This window comes from Thermobia domestica, chromosome 5, assembly GCF_964235325.1.
Source record: "Thermobia domestica chromosome 5, izTheDome1.hap1.1, whole genome shotgun sequence".
In the NCBI taxonomy this organism is placed as follows: Eukaryota; Metazoa; Arthropoda; class Insecta; order Zygentoma; family Lepismatidae; genus Thermobia; species Thermobia domestica.
The window spans coordinates 211,740,895-211,750,850 of NC_137458.1; positions in this window are offsets into that span (position 1 = coordinate 211,740,895).

Below are 9,956 nucleotides of genomic sequence, written 5' to 3' on the forward strand. Positions count from 1 at the left end.
TAAACATTTTCTTGCTTTTGCGTGGGACTCTGAGTGTGGTAGTATTAAATATAACTTTATTGTGAATCTTTTTTTAAAAAATCCAAAATTTTGCCGCCCCCTAAATTGTGACGTCCTGTGCTCGAGCACAGAATAGCAGTTACCTAAATATGGGCCTGCATATATGCTGTACGTTATACGTTACACACACACACACACATAAAAAGGATATGTGGACAACATATCTATAGGCGTAGGTGTGATCTGAAGAAAATTAAAAAAAATATGATTATCGAAGAATATCTGTGAAAATATGATTATGACTCACTTTTTAATTTAGCTCGTCATACCTAATAGTCTTAATGGGAAACCTATTACTACTAGCAATCTAAGAGATCTAAGAAATTACATTTTTTTCACTACTAACCGGGTACTGGACACGAAATTTATTCTACCCTAAAATTCTGCAAATCAACATGAAATGTCAGAATTTTTGCAGTACGCTTTGTCTCTCCAGAAGTTGTGGGATTAGAAAGTCTACACACAATATCAGCAGTTCGCACTGAACATTTGTCTTCCTTGTCTGAGGACACAAATATGTTGGTGGTACTTATAAGTTTCAGAAAAGTATAGGTAGAACAATGTTCAAATGTGCTCCCTAATTTTTGTTCAAAACTGCCCCAACCGGCATGACCAAGCGGAATTTGGTAATACCCAGATAGTACAAACTATTCGAAATACAAAGGGCAACATTAGATAAGTAAATTAATGTACTTGCTTCTGCAATGAATGGCAGATAATATCAAAATACAGGCTTCTGGCAAAAATCTTACAAAACTTCAGAAAAATTCCAACTTTCCACCCCACAAATGTAACAAAGTACTGCTGTTCATCAACAGTTACACTAAAATTGCAGACAACAGTTGACCGTAACGCAACGCAGTTTTGCCAAACTAAAAATTTTGAAACCACCAGATATGCTATTTTTTCAAGCCTGTTATCTCCCTGTTCAAATGTAGGAAACAAACATACAAGGTTGTAGAATGCAACACCAATTTTAGCACCTCGGTTCGAACTAAGAACTGTCCTAGTACTCTTTTTTTTTTTTTTTTTTTTTTTTTTGTAGCGCCACGTTCAAACAAAACCGTTTTGAAGGAGAAAACATCTGACAGAATATGCAACAGTATATTTTTGTTAGTGAAATTTAGTAGATGTAGCTTCAAAACTTTATTAAAACAAGTCGTTTGTTAAACCTGTCATATTTTTTTTTCATGAGAATACGGGACATCTCCCATCTGCCCCCCCCCCCTTCCGTTCTGTCCATCCAATACTCTTTCTTTCTTTTTCTTTTTTCTTTTTTTTTAAGAACTTTTCACTTCATTATTTGAACTGGATACAAGGAAAGAACGAATCTGCCTCTGGAGAACTTCTATGAGCGTTTTGCATTTACTAATGAGAATTTTTTCATTTGAATATGCTACCTCCCAAAAAATGGTATTTAAGAGTCTAGCCGACGAAAGAAGGTCACGCACCTACAATGTTCTAAATAGATTCAATCAGGGGTAAAAGTGCGAGGAAACACCGGGGGACGCCGGCTCCACCTCGAAAATATATGTACGGCGTCTCCCCAGTTCCAAAAAAAAAAAAAAAAAAAAAAAATACAATGGGCAAAGATGGACAGGGGGAACGGCGTGGCGTCATGCCGCTACCTACCGTGCCCCCACCTTTTCAGTTTCACTTTTACCCCTGGATTCAAAACTGGGCTTTCATTCTGGCACAGTTGAACTTTACATCGTAAGTTTTATGACCTTTCATGTGCAATCCAATGAACTGTAGCTCTGGTTATAATCTCTCATCTTGTCTGTATTTGTAGATGTAAAAGCACTCGAAGTCATCTTATGTTTGCTTCTTTTCTGAAGTTGAAGAATGTCCGAGTTTCTACCATGTTCAATGAAAAAGTAGCATTTTCCAGTCAACTTCATAGTTCAACTTCGTTACTTTAAGAAAAGTGTATTTCAAATTAGAAGAAAACGTGCACTTCCCTTAGGCATTCTTGCTGACACAACATTGGAACACTTCACTTGTATTATTAACAACAGCTCAACTCATGCACCTTATCAAAGATTCCAGATCCCCATAATTGCCAATGGACAACTGGAACTCTGCGCTGCAACTTATTAGCTTGCTCACTATGAATCGGTGATGCTGTGATAATTTGTTCCAAAGTGTTTATGTCACAGCTTATTGTTCATTCACTAAAAACAAGGTTGCCAAACAATGTGAGAATTTTTGATTTTTCACTTTTCAATGAGACGATACTGAAAACAGAAATGGGATGGGACCAGGCCCGTAGCCAGCCCAAAATTTTAGGGAGGGCCCGGTAGAAGTTAGGGTCCAATATCAGGACTGTCCCGTTTCCTACGGGACGTATGGCAGGCTTATCTTTTGTTGTTTGGAATTTCCAAATGTTTATTCTTATCAATACAAATATGGAGCTCTCAAAAGAATTAACAATTAAGATTTGGAAACCTTTCATTAACATAACTGGGAAACTTTATCGGTAGCATCAGATGGATTTCTTGGCGCTCACATTCAAATTTCTGTTTGTCCATTGAATTGAAACATTCAAAGTTGTTTCTTTCCACAACAATGTAAGCGAGCGGGGAAAGCACAGAGGTGTATTCACAAATTTGTTTTCTTCTCTCTTTCACACTTGGTTAGGTCATGCGTATGTTCGTATTTATGTGTTCCTCTTGAGTACAAAAAACGGTTCTGCGATCTCGAAATATTTCAACAACCGGATCTAGCGAACCGGCTGAATAGCACCACTGTGGTCCTATGCCACTGAAAAGAAGGCCGACGCCAGCTTTTAGTTCATCCAACGCAAGCTTCAAGTTCATACGGGCAGAGGAAAAAGGAGAATTAGAGAATTTTGGAGGTGCTGCCAAGGCCGCCGATTTCTCTGTAAATTTTTAGGGGGCCCATTCAGATGCAGAAGGTATATATATATGAATATTTTAAGACAAAATGCACTCAAATTATGTCAAATATTGTACACTCATAAATACAATAGGGGGCCACATGAGCCTTGGGTGGGGCCGGGCCCCATGGTTCCGAAGGATCGGCACCCTTTTGTGCTGTTATATTTTAATCGACTTCAGAAAAAGGAGTTCTCAATTCGACTCGTTTATACACGTATATCAATGGGTTTCTTTTTTCGGATTTTGAATTTTGCGTTGAAAAATTGTTAAACAACTTCAAGTTAGCATAGCAATTTTTGAGTTTTGTATCGCATTCTGTAGTATAGGAAAGTAGTTTCGATTTAGAATTGTAAACAAAGCAAGCCGCCGATGTTAACAAACGGTTTTCTTATTTAGTTAAGAGGTTAGATAAATCATGTAAGGTTAAGTGGTTGACCGTTATACCGGTCTGAGTACGTAGTACATGTGTAAAGTGTGTCATGATTTCTAAACGGTTTTTTTTTCTGGAAAGGTTGAATAAGTGATATGTGAAGTGAATGACCGTTGATGTGTCCACGCAGGAGCACGACACCAATGGCCCCTGATGAATGTATGGACCACGTCCTCCAATGGTTTCCAGGACCCCTCTAATGACACCCACCAGGACCCACTATTGGTTTATTGATTATATGTTGTGTGAGCATATAAAGATATTGGTCCCTATATTTCTTGTAAAGAATGGCACATGTTTATGTATTGACAATTGGAATCGAACACGGTAGTTGTAGTAAAAAGATGATGTGCAAGGAAAACTTCTTTATTTGTTCGTAATAGTTATTTTATTGGATCATTTACTTTGTAACTTGTATTTTGAGGATCGTATGTATAACATACTTGTCGGTAAATTTACGTGTAAACATATGAAGAACTTCTTGGTAATAATCTGAAAGACGTCGCGAACTTTTGTCTTTTATATTCTCCTTTCCCGTGGAAAGTCGTTGTTATTTATTTATTTATTTATTTATTTATTTTATTCTTTTTATATTTTCCTCTCTTATAGAAAGTCATCAATTATTTACTCTTTGCTTCTAGATGAACGTACTAAATACCGTGAACATGTGAAGAAGTTATTGGTAATAATCTGAAAGATATCACGGACACGTAAATATGTATCTGTGCTGAGAATTGAACCCGGACCCCCCTTTATTTGACTTGTATTATTATCATATTTGCTTCCTATGAAGAAGTCGCTGTTAAAAATTTCCTATGGGAAGAAACATTAGGAACTCGTGAAGGGTAGGGTTGAAATCTTTATTTATTCATTTATTTCACTTATTTCATTTTTGTTGGATCCTTTCCTGTGGAAAGTCGTTGTGAGCATATTTAAAATTTGATTTGAAGCTCATTAGAACAATGATGTCAACGCATACTACATACAGAGCATTGGTTTTACGTGTTTCTTGCTCGAACACTGAACTTAGAGTAAACACACAGCCATGTTTGCCAGTAGCGTAGCGTGATATTCCGAAAGGGGGATGCCAAAGTTAGTCATTTCTGCGATATATTACTACTGCAAGCAGCAATACATAGCTATTCCGAATGGAAATATAGGGTTATACAAAATTTAGGAGGAAGCCCCCCTAATTGGAGGTCTAGTGGGGCATAGAGAAGCGAATGCGTGGATTACTTTAGAATTTAATAACCAATTGTCTCACAAGTAGACCTCACCACTTCGCCGTTGCGTTAGCAAAAGGAAACAACTACTGTCCTAATGTAGGATTGAATATAAGACACTGACAAAAATTTTAGCTGCTAATGAGCACTAGAAATATGGGAAAAACGAAATAGAAACATGAATGTGGGAAAGACAAGTACAATATAATTTGATAGTTGCAAGGCCGATATTTTTTCGAAATAGACGGAGGAACAATAGTTATGACTTCAACTATGTAAATCAAGTTAGGAGGGATGTTTCTATGGCATTCCGGATCATGACCGCCATCTTGAAATCCGCCATATTGGGTCGACGTTAACTTTTTCAAATGGAAAGAGGGCCATGTGAGGTGTCAAACAACAATGATTTTTTCCACCCAATCTCATACACTAATTAGTTTGTCCATATCTAGAACGGTTTACAACTTACAGTTCTTTGAATGTTGAAAAATTCGTTGTTTGTAGCAGATAACAGATAACTACAGTGGGAATCAACACAGCTCCAGAGACAACATTCTAACAGAACAAAATTACGGCAATGCAAGAAATGAAAATCCTCAGCATTCAGAAAGTGGTTCTGACCTCGCCACTTCGTGTGTGCGTTTGTACATTCAAACTGAAACTATAAGCAATAAGGGCAGCACGATGAAGAGAATAGCAATATTGGTTGCCAATGGCCTTCCTGGTCGTAGCAGCTACGGTATAAGGTAGGAGCTTAAGTGCATCGTGTACCATTCTACAGCGATAAACTCTTTGTAAGGAGACAAGTGCAGGAAATATATTATTCTCACTGTCGTGAACTTGGAAGTGTTTGAGAAATAGTTATTTCGTTTATTGCATTGTGCCTGTAATTCTATAAGGTGCGTGCGTGTGTGTGTGTGTTAGGGAGACTGTGTGCAGGCAACAAATATAGACTAAAAAACGACACACCATGGCGTTAAATAAGGCACACATTATCATGTACCTCTTGCAGCAGTCGCAGATATTACGGTTCAAGCACAAAGCAACAAATATATCAGAACAGGAAAGAGTAATCGCAGATGACATAATTGGATTCCTAGCGGATGAAGAACTGGAATTCGAAATGGAATACACTCTGGATATTCTAGAGGAGGCACACCATGAGATAAACAATCAAGAAGCTAGTGTGGAAGCGGAAAGGGATAATCACACAACAGATTCCGAAGATGCCGACAGAACATCAAGTGTCCAAGAAACTACGTCAGACGCATCACTGCCATCAGCATCGAAACGCAGGAAAGGCGCTTCAATCTCGGTTGAGAAGACGAAACAAATTTATGACACAACATCCAAACCACGGTAAAAAGACAATATGTAACCGATTTCGCATTAGCAAGTGGACCTACGATCGTGTTTAGAAAAAAAATAAAATAAAAATAAAGGACTATCATGCGAAGTCAAACGTTCCCTTTTACAGGAGGCATTGTACGTGCAGTTTATCCACGCACGTGAAGTAGTTTTCCAAACAGTATCAAACAGTGGTTTTCAGGGAATGACATGCCACGTTGCGCGTGATATTGGGTATTAACAGTTTAAAATCTCAGAGACCTGGCTGCTGAACTTCAAACCACATTATAATATCGGGCTATGGAAAGTGACAACCGTTAAAACGAGACTTCAACATGAGCGCCAGCCACACTTATTGCAGACTGCTAAAGAGTACGTTCACAACATCAAAAAGACGTTGCCTAATTTTTAGTTGAAATATGTCTAATGCTGACCAAAGTGGTTTTCAATTTGAAATGCATCGCCCGAGAACTTTGGATATAGACAAAAGGAAAATTGAGGCTCTTGCAATAAGTGTAAATGCTATGATACATTCCTATACAATCATGTCTTTAATTAATTTAAAGGCAGAGTTAGTTGGTAAGCTGTTCATTGTTCTCCAGGAAAAGAACGGACTAGTGTCTGTAACATTGCAGACTGTATTTAATAGGTTAGTGCAGAAACTTGGCAATATACATGTGACAGCATGAACATCTGGTAAAATGAGATTATATGAATTGCGAGAATGGTATGTGAATTGCTATTGGCCGAATACAGGGAGCAGGAATTCACTTATGCTGGATAGCTGAGAATTATTTAATAATGAAGAGGTGCGAAGTACAATAGCTCCACCTGGGAAATCAGTGGGAATGAGACAAATTCCAAAAGGTACCACCGGCATATTTCAACCTTTGAATGTATTTTTTTAGACAATACAAAACATTGGCGTACCATATGTGATTATGCAATAAAGGACGGACATTTCCATTCAAAACTGCACGACAGATATACTATTGTCACTCTGCATTCCCTTGTGTACAATCAATTTCAGTTTTCTCGCTTCACAGGAAGGATTCAATAACCATTTTGTAAATCAGTATATATTGATGAGCCGATCTAATGGTTCGAGGTGCCGAAGAAGTACGCTTTCAATATTCCCGGCATTAACTTTAGTGATATTTGAGACGTTTCATTTTTTATTAGGTGCTTATGGTGCTCTGCAAAATTCTGTTTTCACCATTTTATGAATGCTGATGACTTGCATTTCTTGCATTGCCGTAATTTTGTCCAGTAAGAATGCTATCTCTGGAGCTATGTCCATTGTCACTGCAACTATCTGTTATCTGCTACAAACAACGAATTTTTCAACATTCAAAGAACTGTAAGTTGTAAACCGTTCTAGATATGGACAAACTAATTAGTGTATGCGATTGAATGGAAAAAAAATCATTGTTGTTTGATACCTCACATGGCCCTCTTTCCATTTGAAAAAGTTGACGTCGATCCAATATGGCTGATTTCAAGATCGCGGCCATGATCTGAAATGCCATTAAAACATCCCTCCTAATTCGATTTACATAGTTGAAGTCATAACTATTGTTTCTCCATCTATTTCGAAAAAATATCGGTCTTGCAACTATCAAACTATATTGTACTTGCCTTTGCGCATTCATGTTTCTATTTCGTTTTTCCCATATTTCTAGTGCTCATTAGCAGCTAAAATTTTTGTCAATATCTTATATTCAACCCTACTCTAGGAGAGTGGTTGTTTCCTTTTGCTAACGCAACGGCGAAGTGGTGAGGTCTACTTGTCAGCTCCTTCTTGCCACTACCGTTGTGACGAGAAAACTAGGCTCCAGTTTTGTATGAACCTTGTCCAGTATCGTTCCCTTCATTTCTTTCTCGCGGGCGGCTTTTTTCTCCACATACCACACGTCAATCTAGTTCTTTCCAACATATATATATATATATATATATATATATATATATATATATATATATATATATATATATATATATATATCGCCCCTAGAAATTTGTCATCTTGGGTCCGGAACTCAGACGCCCGTTCGTGAATATGGGCCTGAGTGTATATATCATTTGAAGATGTAAATACAAAGCACTTAAACCAACTCTGGGGGCCTGTTTCTGTATCAAGATACTGAAGTCAAGGGCGCAAATCTGTCTTCAACGTTCGTGGGATGAGTAAGACTGTTCCTATAATCCTTTCTTTTTTTTAACGATGTTCAAAATATTTATGAAGTTGAAAAAAATGCTGTGGAGGATTAGGGGAGCAGAGTTGTCTATAACATCGGCAGGAGAGCACATTTTAAGGCTTATTGTGGGGGGAGGAGAGAAGAGACTCATATTACAGTAGATAAATCAGATTTCTGAGGTAAACCTGTTGTACGCGTATATTATATACCAAATGATGTAGATGAAATAGTGGTACATATCATTATTACAACTCAGTGCCGTGAGCACATTCTGAAATTTGAATATATGCATAATAATAATTGTCATGTTTCTACTTACGCATCCACAATGATCCACATTAAAATTTTAGGACATTTGTTTTATAACAATACAAATAATGACTTCCCCAGAACTATGAAAGAAAATCAATCAGGCCTATATTTGGCGCAACAATACTTTTATCTGAGCAAAATTATGATTACCATAATAGCATTATAGGAATTGTTACAGGAATTAAACAAATAGTTGAAAATAGGCTAGTAATAACTAATGACAATGAAATATTAAAGAATACGATTCTTTTTTAAAAATGAAACAAGTCAAAGGACATCAGTTTCCTTTGTGGCAGTCGGATAGAAATCATCATCATCACAATCTCAAATCGGATTATTGGGGGGGACAAGATTGTAGGGAACATGTTCCCCTTATGTCCCCGAGATTTGTGCCAGTGACTGAAGGGGCCTGGCACAATCTTTGCGAGTGACGGGGAGTGGTGGCTCTCTTGTCCTACCAGATCAGTGACCGTAATTCTACAGAATGCTTTAAATTTATGCCTGTGTCTGTGAGCTCCTTTAGGATGAAGATTACAATTACGATGCATTTAGTTACGATTAAGGCATAACTATTTTAATACTATTATTTACATAACCGGCATGCTTCAAAAATGCGTTGAACTAACCATTTCCGTTTTGTTCTATATCCTTTATATTAGGGCTCGTACGTTCTGTACAGAAACTATAGCTTAGTTCAAAATATATACAGTTGGAAATACTTGAATATGCCAACGTATATCTAAAGCAAATATTGGGTTGCAAGGGATGAGGAGAAGTGAGAAGGGAAGTATTGCGCATGCGCATTCAACAGAAAGCAGACGAAAACCCCAATGCTTTCAGTAGGCCTGGAAGCCCGAGTAAAATAGCATACGACAGGAGGAAAGACAGAAAATGTGCATCTGAGCGACGAGCATGCGTAGGTTCCTCTTGTCAAAGTAAGTCGAGAGAGCGCGCCAGAAGATTGCAGTGGAAATAATTGTGATAATTACAAGCAAACAATTTATATATAATGAAATACGTACTTTTTCTTATTAACAGGGGATGCCGGGCATACCGGCGTTCCCTTAAGCTACGCCGCTGATGTTTGCTTCGCGCAGAAAATGAATTAATGATTAAAAGAAAGTTTTTGGCTGGCACGCGTGACGTCACAAACAGCGACCAATGTCAGAGGCTAACCAATGATGATAGCAATGGTGATAGCAATGGATACATTTTTCCCTTGCTTACGGGGCTTCTATGTGAATGAACTATGAAGGGGGAGAGAAATAAGGAAGTAAGTGTGTCTGTGTTGACATACTTTTGATGGATGGCATACCGTAAATACAGACAATTTTCCTTGTAGATGAGAACCCTAAGGAATTATTCGGAAGTGAACCGTTTTTTGTATTGCTATAAACAAGATAATTACATAGATTCAAGTACACAGTTAACGCATATATACATGTTGTACATAAACATTAGAGGTGAATCAGTATTCCAAATTATGTTT